This window comes from Narcine bancroftii, chromosome 5, assembly GCF_036971445.1.
Source record: "Narcine bancroftii isolate sNarBan1 chromosome 5, sNarBan1.hap1, whole genome shotgun sequence".
Classification (NCBI taxonomy): domain Eukaryota; kingdom Metazoa; phylum Chordata; class Chondrichthyes; order Torpediniformes; family Narcinidae; genus Narcine; species Narcine bancroftii.
In genome coordinates, this window is record NC_091473.1 from 55060696 (window position 1) to 55077988 (window position 17293).

Consider the following 17293-nt stretch of genomic DNA (forward strand, 5'->3'; position numbering starts at 1 on the left):
TGCAGAGAAGCAGTGGTGCATTTGAATGTTTTGAAGCTTTTTGTCAAGGTAATCGACAAGAGTTGATTAACAAGATTTAAACACATGATATTGGGAATATAGACTGACCTGAATTGAGAATTGATTACTAGACAGAAAACAAAGGATTGGATTAAACAGATTCTTCTAAGGATGGCAGAGTGCAACATGTGAGTTGCCATAGTGATTTGTGCTTGGGTGCAGCTATTCACAATCTATATCAGCGTTTTGGCTGAGACGTCCAAATGTCATGTTTCCAAATATGTGGATGATAGTGAACAAGATGGGATCGTGAGGAGGATGAAAGGAAGATTCAAAGGGATCTGCACAAGTGAGTGAGTGGGCAAGAACATGGCAAATGGCATAAAACAGATAAAAATGAGAAAAGCAATGTGCTGGGGGAACTCAACAGGTCAACCATTCTTCTCCCACTGATGTTGCACTGCCTACTGATTTCCTTTAGCAGGTTGCTTTTTTTCCTCCAGATTCCAGCATCTACAATCTCCTGTGTCTCCACATAAAAATGAGAGACTATCCTCTGTTGTGCACATAACAATAAAGCATGTATTTATTAAATAGTGAGAGTGTTTTTGTTCAAACAACTCTGGGTGTGTTGTACAGATGTTGCTGAAATGCAACGGGAAAATGCAGCAAGTAATTGTTGGGGGTGGTGGTGGGGGGGAGGCGAGGAAAGGTGGGAGGGGAGGCGAGGAAAGGTGGGAGGGGAGGCAAGGAAAGGTGGGAATAGTGAGTTAGTCTTTGTTAAGGGAGGATTTGGAGCCTTATTGCATTTGCTTGTGATCTTATTCAGACTGCACCTGGGGTATTACATACAATTTTAGTCTATGAAGGGATGTACTTGAATTTATGAATGCAACAAAGATTAATGTCACAAACTAATACACAAGATTTAATAATATGCCAACTTTTGGCTGCTGTAAAGGCACACAAATAGCTACCACTAGCTTAGCCAGCATCCCTAAAAATAAGAGAAATTGAAGCAAAGGAGAGTCCCTTCAGAGATACTGAGAATCCATGGATCCACCTCCAACACTTCCATTAACTCTGAAGCTGCATGGTCTCCTATCCGTTGCATTGGCAAACCCAAACTCCCAGATCCGGACCTCCACTACAATTGGGAAGCTTTCAGCACACAATGCCCCTTCAGGAGCCCTTCTTTCCCAGTCCTGATATCATGATCAGGGACTGTGATATGCAAAGCCATTAAGATGACTTGATTTATATTTTATGGAGTTTAGAAAATGCAAGAGATCTCATTGAAACTTACAAAATCATTAAAAGGTTCAACTTGCTCAAAACACAGATTTAAGAAAGGGCGGAATCAAAGGAGATTCTAAATCAAGAGAATTTTAATTACGGCCAATTAAGATGTGAAAAAAAAGATTTAACTTGGAGTATGACATTAAGAGGATGCAAGATGCAAAGGTTAGATGGGATCCTTTTCCATTATCAAAGGGTTTATAGCTGGAAGCAAAATGCCTCATCCCATTTCTCAGCTGTATAAACAAGTGTCCCAAACACAAGTCTTTGGACCATGACCAGGAAAGTTGAGTTGTACCAAATTCTTTGACTGGCCTGAGTATGGCAGGTAGGCCGAATGTCCTCCTTCTCTGCAGAAGACATGTTTGGTCCATAGCTGTTCTCTAATTAATTCCACTTTCTTAAGGGCAACTATGGACCAAAAAAGTCTTCTGCAGAGGTATGTAAATTTGCATTTCAAGTATGAAAAATTTCTTTGAATTTAAATGGCGGTCATGACATTATTACAGTATCAGCAACTGGAGGTCGAATCCAGCACTATCACACCATGTCTGTGTGGGTTTTCCCCTGGGGGCTCCAGTCTCCTCCACTATGTCTATGCATGTACATGTGTGTCTACTGTATGTTTAAGTGCGTGTCATAGTTTGTGTCTGTGTTTATTTGTGTCACTTTGTGTGCGTGTATGTGTGTGGCTGTTTTCTGTTCAAGGTTCAAAATTCAAGATTCCTTTTATTGTCACCTAAGTTAAAAATGTAATGTACATGATATGCTTTTGCTTTTGTTAAACAAGGAGTCACCATCTGCCTGGTGCCCCTAACCAAAGGAGAAAGAGAAGCAAGAGAGAGTCCCTTCAGAGTCATTGAGTGGCTGTGGATTCACCTCCAACAATCCCACAGCTCAACAGACTCCTATTTGATTAATCAGCAACGTAAGCTCTCGATCCAAACCTCTGGAAGGGGTTTAGCGTCCAAAGCCCTTCAGGAGCCCTTCTTGCCATTAGCACCTTCCTGAATCCCAGTTCCAATATGTGTCAGATACACCCCGGGTGGGTCCCCCAAACATGTCGGACACAGCATGTGTGGGTCCCCTAACCATTGAGCCCCTCATTGATCTGCTGCCTTTGTCACTCTCCTGCATGGTCATTTCCCATGCTTCTACTCAATGGGTGTGGGGAGGGGGGAGTGTGTTCTCCCCATTTCACCATATCTGATGCCCTGTGCTCGTCTGCTGCTCCCATGGAGTCTGCGAATCCTCATGGCCACTCCTATGCAGAGGCTCCACCAACTTGTTTCTCTGTAGGTTTCTTGTATCGAGTTCCTTGTTCCTGGAATTCAAGAAGATACAGTTGTCAAAAGCTCTGGGGCCCTTCAACAGTTACTGCAAATAAAACTAACATATCTCCAACAGTGTCCAAGGTCCACCTTTGAATATATTTCAAATGGCAATGAGCTTAGCTATGACAGAACAAGTAAATGAAAAGTAAAAATATCAAGGAGAAAGTCAGTATGTCTCAATTAAAGGCATCAGGCTCACCTTCTGAACTTTATGACGCAAGTTGAAATCCATTTTGAAAAATCAACAAGAATCCATTGCGGAAAGTTGTGCATTAAGATTCAGTCTGCTGACTGCAGGCCCAAACTCCACATGCGAGTCCTGCAGGTCAGATCAAAACAAGCAGGTAAGTTTCATTGCAAACAATGAGAAATCCATGGAGAGAAAAGGTCCATCGACATTTTGGATCAGGATGCTTTATCGAGACTAAAGTAGGGAGGGGAGGTAATAATTAAAAGAGGGAAGGATAAGGGAGGGGAGGTAGAAGCTGAAAAGGGACTAAGAGGTAGGCATTGGAAAGAAGGTGGGAGAGACCTCTGAGGGGGAAAACTGATCCGTGGTTTTTGAAGCAAAACAGAAGCAGGAAAGAATGATGAAAGTGCAGTTAATTGAATATTCTGAGAATAAAGGCTTAAATTCTGCAGCTTTATTTTGAAACAAAATGAAAAATAAATGATTATTCGAGCAAAAGCAGGCTTCATAGGGAATAATTCACATTCTCCATGGAAAAGCTTGAGATGATATTTGTAGGGTGAAGTTGGTGGATGCCCAATGCTGTAAATGTGCAGGAATATACTTCTGAAGAGAGGGATTGCAAGAAAAGCAAGATGACTTATGGAAATCAGTACTGAAACGTATCGCACACTTACTAACTCAATAAGCTTGTTTGTCAACGTAATGCAAAATTTAGAAGAATATTTCAACCGATAGCCATTATAAATAGTAGAGAGCTAAATGTTTGAGACACACATTGAAAATCTTGAGAGACCATGAGTGACTACATTGATATGGCTTTGGGAGTTGTCCTTTGACTGCCAACCACCTTTCCAGCTATGGCTTACATGCTATTGAATTACTTGGTGGTAGCTTCTCCATAATTATGCAACAAAATTCTTAGTCCCTGCAGCCGAGCAGAGACTTGGAAAGAAAAGCAATAAAAGTGAACTATTGTGGCACTCAAAGTCCAGCCAAGGCATCATAACTTTTGAGAGTTCCTTTTTCATACACTGCAAGACAAGATTGCAACCTAAGCACAAAGCATCAAATTGAAGATATTTGGTGCATAAAGTGTTTTGTTTGATTTTGTTTGTTTTTCAGTTTTGGAGATACTGCATGGTAACATGCCCTTTCATCCCACGAGCCTGCACCACTGCAATACACCCATGTGATCAATTAATCTATTAACTTCATAAGTCTTTGAAATGTGGGAGGACACTGGAAGACATGGAGAAAACTCATGTAGGTCATGGGGATAATGTACAAACTCCTTACAAACAGCGCTGCATTCAAAACTGGGTCACTGTTGCTGGATTAGCATTGAACTAACTGTGATGTTATCTGTGCCTCTTCTCCCTCCCATCCATTCCCCCCCCCCCCTTACGTAGGATTGTGATTTCCAAGGTGAAGCCACCACCAAGTAATTCAATATGATGCAAGCCACAGATGGAATGGGGCTGGCAATCAAAGGACAACTCCCAAAGCTTCAGGTCTGAAATAAGTTCATCAATTGGCTACAAGTGGGTTGAGATATTATAATAGATGTACAGTCATTCACCATGTAACTGCTCTTTTTAGAGTCGAAGTACCACCTATGTCAGAAGGAACAAAAAGCATTAACTTGTCAAATAAAAGACAAGATAACAAGCAGAAGTATAGTCTTCTAAGTAAGTAGGGATTGAAAAAGGATGCTTCTCATTCAAGGTGATAAGGGTGAATCTGTACAATACAACAATCACATCAGCTGAGACAGAAAGTACTTTGTGTAATGCTTATACACCATTCAACTAGAGTAGGAGTTGATAGGGCTCCAAGACTAAACAGCAAGTCACTAGAGATGGGAAATGACACTATGGCTATGGTTATGGCCATTATGGAGAAGGACACATTGGGGAAACAATTTATTCATTCATCCTTTCATTCTGTTCATTATTGCACACTCTAGAATGATTGAAGTCAATTGCGTAAGTCCCTGTATGGCTATGCAATATATTGGTCAAGATTTGAGATGGATCTTTGCTTTGCATGAGCTTCCAACAGAACTGATATCTGGCAATAGTTCTGCTTTCAATTATTTGAGAGATTTATTGGTGTTTTCAAAGCTTTCAAGGTGTGCAGAGGTATCTGGAACAGGTTTAAAAAGGGGTTGCAAAATGGCAGATGGAATGTAATGCAGACAAGTGCTTGTATTTTATACTCTATCCTCCATCCTCAAGGATTCCCACTACTCAGGCCAGGCTCCCTTCACTCTGCTACCATCAGGAAAAAAAAGTACAGGAGCCTGAAGACAAGCACTCAGCAGCACAAGGATGGCTTCTTCCCCACTGCTGTCAGATTCCCAAATAATCAATGAATCAAAGACATTGCCTTACTTTGATTTTTTTGGACACTATTTTTATTTATTTTTTGTAAGGTGGCTATTATGAATACTTTCCTTGTGATACTGATGCAAAAAAAAATCATGTCAATAAATTCTGATTCTGATTTGGAAGGACAAATCAGGGAAAAACGTGCACGATAAATGACAGGGCACTGAGGAGAGGGATTTAGAAATACAGGTGCATAATTGCCTGAAAGTTGGACTATAGGTAAAAAGAGCTTTTGGCACCTTTGCCTTCATAGATCAAAGTATTGAATTTAGGAGATGAGATGTTATAATAAAGTCTTGGAAGACATTGGTGAGGCCAAATTTGGAGTATTATGTGCAGTTTTAATCACCTAACTGCAGGAAAGATATTAATAAGATTGAACGAGTGCAGAGAAAGTTTGCTAGGATGTTGCCAGGATCTGAGGAGCAGAGTTACAGAGAAAAGTTAAACAGGTTAAGACTTTATTCTCTGGAGCATAGAAGAATGAGGATGATTTGATAGAAGTAGAGAAAATTACGCAAGTAGGCTATTCCACTGAGGTTAGGTGAGATATAAACCAGAAGACAGAGGTTAAGGTTGAAGGGTGGTAAAAAATCTAAGGGGAACATTATGCGGAACATTACATGGAGCATACAAAGAGTGTAGTACAAGCTGCCAGCTCAAATTCAAGTTTAATTTGCAGCTGATTGTAGCAGTACAATCCAATGAAACAATGTTCTCCAATCAGAGCAGAACAGAGCAAAACATGCATGCTGAGAGGACACAAATGCAAGACAAACAATATATATACAAAGCATATATGTACATATATTTTTAAAAAATATTAATAAATGGTAGAGTGTGGTGATACACCACCGGCCTACTGCAGGAGGCAACCTCTGTACCTGCAGGAGTGTAAGAGGACAACATCTGGCTGGCTGTCAATCAGTCGGCCTGAATGGATCAAGCCCCAGCCGGTCAGGTGTCAATCACCCTCCGGGATATAAGCCTGTGCCGGCCTCCCGAGGCCTCACTCAGAGTTTCTGCAGCCACAGCCAGCCTGGCTCTGTGGAAGTTTTTGTGGATTAAAGCCTGTTGTACAGTCTTTACCTTGTGTGTGTCTGATTCTGGCTAACAGCACACCACAATTTAATCTACAAAATTTTCCCATGGCGGCTATGGAAAAACTCCTGTGCTCAGGGAGCCTTGAGGTCGACCCACGCCATCCGGAAGCCCAGACACGCTTCGAGATCTGGCAGCACGCAGTCGAGGCAATCATCAAGGCACACGAGGGCAACATCCTGGACACCAATCGGAAGAGGTTGGTCCTACTTCAGTCAAAGCAGGGTCCCCGCGCCTTCCAGGTAACCAAAAGTTGCTCCACGTACAAGAGCGCAATGGACACTCTCGGGAACTTGTAAAAGCCCCCCATGAATGTGGTCTGTGCAAGGTACCTCCTCAAGACCCAAGCCCAGCAACCCGGGGAGATGGCTGTGTCTTACCTGGGACACCTGCGACTGTTGGCCCAATCGTGTCTGGCTTAACCTAGGGTAGGTGTAGATGAAGTCGAGAGGCTGTTCCGCGACACCTTCATCTGAGGGCTACACTCGAGGGCCATCCGGCAGGAGCTGCTGGAAGACAACATCTATTCCCTAAACAGGACTGTGGAAGTGGTCCAAACCCTGGAAGCAGCAGCCCTGCACGTCGAAGCCTTCAATTCCGGGTTCCCCCAGACTCTCTCATGGCCCTCTCAAACTGCAGCTGCAGCCCCAGACCAAGCTGGGGATGAGAAAGTCTCTGCGGCAGGCGCCCGGCGCCCCTTTAAGTACTGTGGGTCCTGGTGTGGATCAGATCAATGATCACGCCAAAACTGCCTAACTAGGAACCAGTATTCTTCCTGATGTGGCAAGAAAGGCCACTTTGCAAAAGTGTGCCTCTCTAAACCTGCCGGCAGCTCACCGGCCCTCTATGACCTCCCCACCTCCTCTGCAGACACCCCCCCCCCACCATGTGTGTGTGCCGTGCAGTGCCATTGTCCCCGCAACGACTTTCCCCTTCCCCAATTTTGACATCGCAACATCCGGCCCCACAAGCGACCGTCACAGCGTGTGTCCCAAGCATCTGCACCAGCCCCCGCCCTCACCGTTTCCACTCACTGAGAACTACAGCAATGACACTTCCAGCTCACAGTGTGACATCACTTCTGGCTGATGTAACAACGTCACTGCCACTGGCCGTGATGATGTCACTTCCCTGGCACAGTAGACATGGCTGTGGAAGGAGGCCAGCCACACAGCAGCCCCCCACATGCCACCGCCATCTTGGGCCAGGCACGTCCAACACGGAGTGCCCCTGATGACGTTGAGAATGACGTGGTCAACATGGGTGATGACCAGGCCACCCTACCAAAGCTCCCCATGCCTCCAGGTGCTATCAACTGCCCCACGCTGCACCTCATGACCGATGTTGACAAGGTCAACACGGGCGATGACCAGGCCACCCTATTGATGCTCCCCATCCCTCTGGATAGTGACAACTCCAACTCCGAGACGGTCCTGGCCGCCACCATGCTGACCAGGGACATCCCCCATGATCTCGGGCGCTCAATGATGGATGTGCGAATCAACAGGCAGGTAACAAACTGCCTGTTGGACAGTGGCAGCACCGAGAGCTTCATTCACCCGAGTGTGGCCCACTCCCTAAGGATAAAGGTCCACCCCACCACCTGCTCGATCACCCTTGCCACCAAGGAAAAGACTGTTGGTATCCTTGAGCACTGCTCGGTTGATATAACAGTGGGAGGGGAGATATACAGGATTCAGGCTCCTGGTCATGCCCAAACTCTGCTCACCACTCCTCCTGGGTCTGGATTTCCAGTGCCACCTGCAGAATGTCACCCTTGCCTTCAGGGGGGCCCTCAACCTCCACTCACATTGCACAGCACGCCAACCTACCAGCCTCGGCCAAACTGCGACCTCTCCACACTGCGCATCACCCCACCGGTGCTCTTTCCACATCTTGCGCTAGGCTGCAAGCCAATCATCACCAGAAGTAGGCGCTATTGCGCTGCAGACAGGGACTTCATTAAGGCAGAGGTGCGGCAACTCATGGTGGAGGGCGTTATAGAGCCCATTAACAGCCCTTGGAGAGCCCAAGTCCTGGTGGTCAAAGGGAGAAGTCAGTCGAGGATGGTCATGGATTATAGCCAGATCATTAATTGGTACACACAGATGGATGCCTACCCCCTGCCAAGGATCACCGACATGGTCAATGAGATAGCCTGCTACCGGGTTTTCTCCACAATTGACCTGAAGTCAGCATATCACCAAATCCCTATCCACCCGAAGGACCAGCCCTACACTGCCTTTGAGGTGGACAGGCGCCTGTACCAGTTCCGCCGGGTTCCTTTTGGGGTCACGAATGGGGTCTCCATCTTCCAGCGGGAGATGGATCGCATGGTAGACTGGCACAAGCTGAAAGCGATGTTCCCATATCTGGATATCGTCACTATCTGCGGCCGTGACCAGCAGGACCACGATGCTAACCTGGAAAAATTCCTGCAGATGGCTGCAGAGCTGAACCTCACTTACAGCAAGGAGAAGTGTGTGTTCAGCACCATCTACCTTGCCATCCTGGTGTAGATCGTAGCCCATGGAGTCGTTGGCCTAGATCTGGAAACCCATTAATGGAGTTACCCCTCCCTCTCACGCTAAAGGCCCTCCGCAGGTGCCTAGGCCTGTTCTTTTATTACTCGCAGTGGGTCCCTTGCTTCTTGGACAAGGTCTGCCCTCTGGCCCAAGCCACAACTTTTCCCCTTCCACCTGAGGCATTCATCTGTATCAGGCAAAACATCACGGACTCCATGATGCAGGCTGTGGATGAGGACTTCCCCTTCCAGGTGGAGAGCGATACCTCCGAGGTGGCCCTCGCTGCTACACTCAACCAAGGGGGGCACCCCGTTGTCTTCTTCTTTAGGACCCTCCGCGGCTCCAAGCTAGGGCACTCCGCCATTAAAAAGGAGGTCCAGGCAATTGTGGAAGCGGTCCGCCACTTGTGCCACTACCTGGCTGGCAGGAGATTCTCACTCCTCACAGACCAGCAGGCCATGGCATTCATGTTTAACAATACCCACAAGAGCAAGATCAAGAATGACAAGATCCTGCACTGGAGAGTCGAGTTGGCAACCTATAGCTACAACATCCAGTACCGCCCCGGGAAGATTAACAACTCCCCCGATGCCCTCTCTCGCACCTCTGTGTCTATGCATGACGACAGGTTGCAGGCATTGCATGAGTTCCTCTGCCATCTGGGCGTCATCTGGTTATACCATTTCGTTAAGTCTCGACATCTGCCATACACCATCAGGAATGTCAGGAACATGAACGAGGCCTTATTGGGTCTGTGCGGAGTGTAAACCCTGCTTCTTCCACCGCCGCCCCCCCCCCCCCACCCTCCCCAGGCCCATGTTGTAAAGGCTACTCGGCCTTTCGTGCATCTTGGCATGGACTTCAAAGGACCTCTGCCTTCCACTAACCGAAATGTCTACTTCTTCACGGTAGTGGATGAGTACTCACACTTCCCTTTTGCCATCCCTTGTCTGGACACCTCCACAGCCACCGTCATGAGGGTCTTGGGGCAGATTTTCACCATGTTTGGCTACCCCGCCTTCATCCACAGCGACCGGGGGTCTAGTTTCATGAGCGATGAGCTGCGGCAGTACCTGATGGCGAGGGGCATCGTGACCAGTCGCACAACAAGCTATAACCCAAGAGGCGACGGGCAAGTGGAGCGCAAGAATGGGGTGGTCTGGAAGACAGTCTTCCTGGCTCTCAGGAAGGGTGAGCTGTTGAGTACTGGCAGGACGCCCTGCCCAAAGCGCTCCATGCCATTCGGTCACTGCTGTTCACGGCTACCCAATGAGACCCCTCACGAACGTCTGTTCTCATTCCCGAGGAGGTCGGTGACTGGAATGTCACTCCCAGCATGGGTCACGTTCCCAGGACCAGGACCAGAGCTTCTGTGTAAGCATGTACAGACACACAAGGCCGAAGCCCTGGTAGAGCAGGTTTTTCTCCTTCATGCAAACCATAACTACGCTTATGTTAGGTTCGGCAGTGGCAGGGTGGACACTGTCTCAACCAAGGACCTGGCAACAGCAGGAGCACCCACCACACCATGCCACCCTCCAACCCAGGACGATGCTGACCGGGCATATATCCCCGTCTCCAGGCAGCTATGAGGCATGCAGGGCCTCCTTGACCACCAGGGGCCTACTTCAGCCTTAGGAGACGAACACGCCCCCCCACCCATCCAATACGACCCACGTATGTCGACCTCGGCCCCCCCTGGCCACCCCTCCGCGCAGCACCACACCAGCCACATAAACCCCTGCCGCCAGCCCCCTCTCCCCCCCACTTCCCCTCTGACGAGTGACCAGGAGCACACCCTAGGACAGTCACAGAGACCTCGGTGTCCGCTGAATCTTCTCAACCTGTAAATATTGTATGTACACAGTGGGTGCAATTCCTTGTTACTGCCCCCCCACCCTGGGACAATTTTAAAGGGGGTGAATGTGGTGGTACATCACCGGCCTACTGCAGGGGGCAACCTCTGTACCTGCAGGAGTGTAAGGGGACAGGACAACACCTGTCCGGCTGTCAATCAGTTGGCCTGAATGGATCAAGCCCCACCCGGTCAGGTGTCAATCACCCTCTGGGATATAAGCCTGCGCCGTCCTCCTGATGCCTCACTCAGATTTGCTGCTGCCACAGCCAGCCTGGCTCTGTGGAAGTCTTTGTGGATTAAAGCCTGTTGTACAGTCTTTACCTTGCGTGTGTCTGATTCTGGCTAACAGCGCACCACATGGAGTCACAGAGATATTTTAGCAATAATTCAGCAGTCTTATTGCAAGAGGGAAGAAACTGTTTCTGAACCTGATGATACTAGCTCTGCTACATTTATATCTTTTTCACGACAGGAGTGGCTGGAAGATGCTGTGTGTGGCATGGTAGGGGTCCTCCCTGATTTTTAAAGCCCCCTTTAAACAACGATTCTGGTAAATCACATTGATGCAGGAGGGGAGAGAGAGAGTCCCCTAGTGATCCTCCCTGCTGCTTTATTATCCTGTGGATAATAAACGCATCTCATTGCAGCAGTCAAATGTCCCCTCGCGCTTCAAAAGGGTATCAATCATCCTGGTACCCAAGAAGAGTAGTGTGAGCTGCCTCAACAACTACGCCCAGTAGCACTAACTTCTACTATGATGAAATACTTTGAGAGACTAGTCATGGTCAGAATTAACACGTAGCTGAGCAAAGATCTGGATCCACTGCAATTCGCCCATCGTCACAATTGCTTCACGGTAGATCCAATATCACTGGCTCTCCACTCAGTTCTGGATCACCTTGAAAACAGTGATTTATACATACAGCTGCTCTTCATAGATTACAGCTCAGCCTTCAATACCATTATTCTCTCAATGCTATTGAAGAAGCTACAATCTCTAGGCCTCAGTAATCCTCAAGTGCAACTGGATCCTTGACTTCCTCATTGGAAGACTACAGTCAGTACGGATTGAAAATAATGTCTCCTCCTCACTGGTTATCAAGACAGGCACACCCCAAGGAAATGTGCTTAGCTCACTGCTATACTCATTATACACCCATGTCTGTGTGGCCAAACACAATTCAAATACTATTTACAAGTTTGCCAATGACACTACAGTTGTCGCCAGAATTACATACAACCATGAGGAAATGTACAGGAGGGAGGTAGATCAGCTCGCTGAATGGCATAATGACAACAACCTTGAGCAAAACCAAGGAGATGATTGTGGACTTCAGGTGGAACTCAGAGGAACATGACCCAGTCCTCATCGAGGATAAAGTAGTGGAGAAGATCAAGAACTTCAAATTCCTTGGTGTCAACATCTCCGAGGATCTGAAGCCTCCATGTTGATTCAATCACAAAGCAGGCTCACCAGCGAATATACTTTGTGAGGTGTCTGAGGAAATTTGGTATATCATAGAAGACTCTTGAAAACTTCTACAGATGTATGGTGGAGAGCATTCTGGCTGGTTGCATCACTGCCTGGTATGGAGGTGATCAAGACAAGAATAAACTCCAGAGGGTTGTTAACTCTGCCTGCACCATCACAAGCACCAGTTTTCACTCCATCAAGGACATCCACATGAAGCAGTGTCTTATAAAATCAGCCTCTATCCTTAAAGACCCCCACCACTCAGGGCATGCCTTCCTCACTCTGCTACCATCAGGAAAATGTTATTGGAGCTTAAAGACTCAATCGTACAAGGGCAGCTTCTTCCCCGCTGCCATCAGATTCCTGAATAATCAATGAACCAAAGAAACTGCCTTACTTTTTGTGCTCTATTTTATTTTAAATTTATTTTGTACGATGGTTATAATATGAATGTTTACACTATGATGCTGCAGCAAAACATCAGATTTCATGACTTATTCATGACAATAAATTATGATTCTTATTCTGGTTGAACTCCGGTCCAATGCTCTACAGCAACTGTATCAGACACTGTGACGAGGCGGCCAGGACAGAATGGTGTCTGGTAGCCTTCGTTGTCTCAGCCTTTTAAGTAAGTGCAGTCATTGATGTTTGTTCATGATAAGTGAGGAGGTGTTATGTAGGCAGGTTAAGCCACTTTCTAAATGGAATCCAAGAAGCTTGATGTTTGGAGCTGGATGAGCTGTTGCAGTCATGGGTCAATAGCGTAAACGGTGAGCACACAGCCTGAGGTGTGCCAGTTCTCAGCGTGATGGTGCTCTATGCTTGTCTATCAAGCCAGACTGATGGTGGTCTTTTTGTTATATGAGAAGAGAGTAGATGGCCAATTGTCCAGTCTTGGAATTGAATTCTTGCAAGGGAATATAAACATTGCAATTTCAAAAATAGGTGCAGGAGATGGCTATTCAGCCCTTCAAGTCTGTTCCACCATTCAATACAATAATGGCTGAGCATACAACTTCATGAAGCATTCTGCTATCATAATCCATTTAGCTAAGAGGGCTACTTCCAACTCCATTTTGTACATTTCTCTCAGAAAATTGTGCAGCAAAATTCATGGGCTGTCCATAGACTCATATAAATTCCAGTATCTCAACGTTCTGCTGCCAACCCGGCAGGATGCAGCCTTTCCCTTACGAAGTCCAGAATCCAGTTACAGAGAGATGTGTTGAGTCCCAGTGAGGACAACTTCTTCACTAGCCTCTGGGCTATGACTGTATTAAACACCAAGTTGAGGTCACCGAACAACAGCCCAGCAGGGCATATGTGTCATCATTCTGCAGGTATGTCAGGACAAGGCTATAGAATCATCAATGGAATGGTTCATTCTGTAGGTTTATTGAAATGGCATTCATGTCCCTGGGGGGTGTCCTTTTATATATCCATCACCAGATGCCCAAAGTATTTTATAATGGTGGAGGTCAGTGCCACTGATAGGGAGTTGATGAGGCCTGTTACTGTTGCTCTCTTTGGCACTGGGATGATGGCAGGTGCCTTGAAACCCATGGGGATAATGGGTTGCTGCAATGACATGTTGCAGATATCTGTAAGGAACTCCATCAGTTGGTCTGCACAGTCCTTCAATACCCGAGCAGGTATGTTGTATGATGTCTTGTCCCATTGCCTTCAATGTGTTCACTTGGATAGGATTCTCCTCAACTCAGCTGTGGCTACGCAAGGAATCTGGTCTTCAGGGGAAGATGGAGATGGCACTTTTATTGGTGTCAGCCTGTTCTTCTCATTGATCCCTGCTAGAAGATATTTAGTCTGTCTTGAAAGGAGGTGTCATTGTTATTGATTTGCAAGGTTCTCTTGTCACCTGTTATGGTCTTGATCTCTTGCCCCATGCACCTTGTGTCTCCAGTGTCACACAAATGTCTATGGATCCTTCGTGCGTACCTATGGTTTGCCTTGCGGATTTCATGGGAAAGTTCAGCCCTGGCTGATCTTAGTGCCAACCTGTCTCCTCTCCTGAAAACTGCATATCAAATTGTGAGAAGTGTATGGACTTCTGCATCCAACCATGGTTTCTGGCTATCCCTAGTTGTGCCCTAGTTGTGTAGCATTTGTTCTCCGTGACATCCATAGTGTACTTGCTAATGTTGCCACTGAGCTCGTATACATGGCCATTGTAGCTGATCACCTTCCTGAAATAGCTCCCATCCATGGACTCAAACCCTCAAAACAGTTCTGTAGTGGCGCTGTGTTTCCCCCCTACTCCCTCCTCCCCCCCCCCCAGTCCGACCATGTCCTGATATCCCGAGGAGCAACCTTGTATGTATCAGGGTTTCTGGTGTGCACTTGATCTAGGATATTCTCTCCTCTAGTGGTGGGTGATATGCTGTTGAAACCGTGGTAGATCAGTTTTCAGGTTGGCTTGGTCGAAGTCACCAGCTACAATCATGCAACCGTGAGGCTGATATTTCTGAGCATAAATCTCCCTCATTGTTAAAAATGTATTTGCCGAAATTGAAATGTAAACTGTGGCAGCATGGCTGTGAATTCCCTGGGTGAAGCTGAAGTAGTGAATGCAAGCTCAAATTTAATATTTAAGAAAACATTTGGACAGGTACATTGATGTGAGGGGTATGGATGGATATGGACTTGGTACAGGTCAATAGGACCAGGCAGAGAAACACAATAGGCTGCAGATGCAGTGATTGAAGTAAAAACACCAAAATCCTGGAGGAACTAAGCTGGTTTATTCAGCATCGAGGATCTTTTTGACCAAAACATTTTTCCAACATTTTGGGCCTGAGCCCCTTCTTGAAGGGAAAATCAGAAAAGGCAGAAAAGCAGGATAGATCAGAGAGTCTCTGAATTCCAATCATGGGGGAGGAATCCAGACCAACAAAGGTGTTAACTGGATGTGATGAGGGACTAGGTAGAATTTATCATGTCTGTACAAAGTAAGACAGGGAATGGAGAGATGACGGGGAAGCAATGGGGGAGGGCCGGTGGAGGGGTGGGTGGAAATTTTAATGAAAGTCAGAGAAGTCGATATTAAATGCTATCTGGTTGGAAGGTGCCCAGTTGAAGATGGTGTGTTGTTCCTCCAATTTACAGGTAGTCTCAGTCTGACAGTACATGGACCAAAGACAGACATGTTGGCAAAGGAGTGGGATGGAGAATTGAAATGGGTGGCCACTGGAAGATCCACGCTATTGTGTTGGACAGAGCAGAGGTGCTCAACAAAGCAATATTCCAGTCTGCGTCTAGTCTGTCTGATGCACCAGAGACCACAGTGGGAGCACCAGATGCAGTAGATGACTTCTGCAGATTCACGTGAAATGTTGCTTCACTTGGAAGGACTGTTTGTGGTCCTGAATGGTCCAGCACAGATTAGATGGGCAGAAGGTCCCATTTCCATGCTGTAATGTTCTTTAGTTCTATGGTTAGACATAAATCACCTTCTGCAGTTAGTGGTATATTTGTTATGTAAATATTTTCTATGATCAGAGGGTGTCTATGTGATGTATGTGTGATGGAAGCAACAATGAATAAGGAATTCCTTGCTGACAAACAACATCAGTCCAGCCAATTATGAGCACAATTCTTCAATCATGTTGATATTGTTGTAAACATTGCACGTTGCCCTTTGCTTCATGATTCCAATCATATAATCTTCCTGTTCAGTGTACTTTGTATCTGTTCAATACATTTGTTCACACATCAACATTGTTGCTTGTACATACATTTTGTAAATATGGGTTCTCCTGTATACAGGTTGAACCTCTTAAATCCAGCGCTGTTGGTACAAACTCTTTACAGTCAGTGTGGGATTCGAAACCCGGTCCCGATCATTGGCGCTGCACAAACCGGAATTTGATTTGTGATATATTTGATCCTTTTAGCTCAGAAAATGGGTCTGATCAAGGCACCAACCGAATCTTTGACAGCTATTTTCTGTGCATTTTCTATTTTCCGGCATTTTCTGTGGTCCGGCAATGGCTGCGTCCCACTGTCGCCGGATTAAAGAAATTCGACCTGTATTATTTCCTCTCAGTCTTTGTTTTCTGATCACATTTAATTAATCTTACTTTTACTCCATTCTTTTATTAATTGACTCAAAATAAAACATCAGCAAAGTGGAACTGAATATCTGAAAATAATCAATAAAATCTATTGAAAGACTTGAAAATATTCTATCCTGAACTATCAGTCAGGAAAAATGGTATATAAACAGAATGAAAGGCCAGTCAATCAACGAACTCAAACTAAAAACCTCAATTTGGCTCAGAAATGCATCAATTTTCTTAATGACAGAAATACCTAACACTGTATACAAAATAGAGCTGTAAATAAAGTAAGAACATACATTTTTCAAATTGACATGATTTTTCTTGTTTGAATTTAATTCTGTTTTATTCATTGATTATATAGATAGGTCATGGATGACAGAATTGCTGTGTAAGTTTTCAGCAATTCCTAATTGGTAATATTCAAATATCCCCATCTCCTGTTACATAGCACACAGAACCCCAGCCAACCAATTTTCCCCTGCAGCCGCTGCAACCGTGTCTGCCTGTCCTGCATCGGACTTTTCAGCCACAAACGAGCCTGCAGCTGACGTGGACTTTTACCCCCTCCATAAATCTTCGTCCGCGAAGCCAAGCCAAAGAAAGAAGAAAGAAGAAGAACAGCACAGCACAGTACAAGCCCTTTGGCCCACAATGTTGTGCTGAACCTTAGATCCTGCTTCTCACATAACCCTCCACTTTAAATTCCTCCATATGCTTTTCTAGTCGTCTCTTGAAACTCACCAATGTACTAACTCCCCCACTGACCCAAGTAGTGGATTCCATGCACCAACCACTCTCTGGGTAAAATAAAAACAATCCACTAATATCTCCCTTGAGCTTCCAACCCATTACCTTAAAGCCATGCCCTCTTGTATTAAGCAGGGAAGGAGGCACTGGCTGTATGATTACATTTACTTAATATAACGTGTGTATATTCAGTGATTTTTTTTTAAAACTCAGGTGAATTTGATTGCAGTGTACAAAGATTAACTTGAGAGATAAAGGGGTTCAATGTATTTTATGCAAGAGTCCTTTCT